The sequence below is a fragment of the Colobus angolensis genome, unplaced genomic scaffold, assembly GCF_000951035.1.
Source record: "Colobus angolensis palliatus isolate OR3802 unplaced genomic scaffold, Cang.pa_1.0 Scaffold194, whole genome shotgun sequence".
NCBI classification, from domain to species: Eukaryota; Metazoa; Chordata; class Mammalia; order Primates; family Cercopithecidae; genus Colobus; species Colobus angolensis.
The window spans coordinates 5730755-5731008 of NW_012115088.1; positions in this window are offsets into that span (position 1 = coordinate 5730755).

Sequence of the window (254 nt, forward strand, 5' to 3'; positions counted from 1 at the left end):
TGCAGACGCAAGCGACTCTGTCTGACAGCTTTGAAGAGAGCAGTGGATCACCCAACATGGAGGTTGAGATCTGAGAAGGGACAGACTGCCTGCTCAAGTGGGTGCCTGACCCCTGAGTAGCCTAACTGGGAGACATCCCCCACTAGGGGCAGACTGACACCCCACACCTCACACAGTGGAGTACACCCCTCACAGAAAGCTTCCAAAGTAAGAATCAGACAGGTACACTCGCTGTTCAGCAATATTCTATCTTC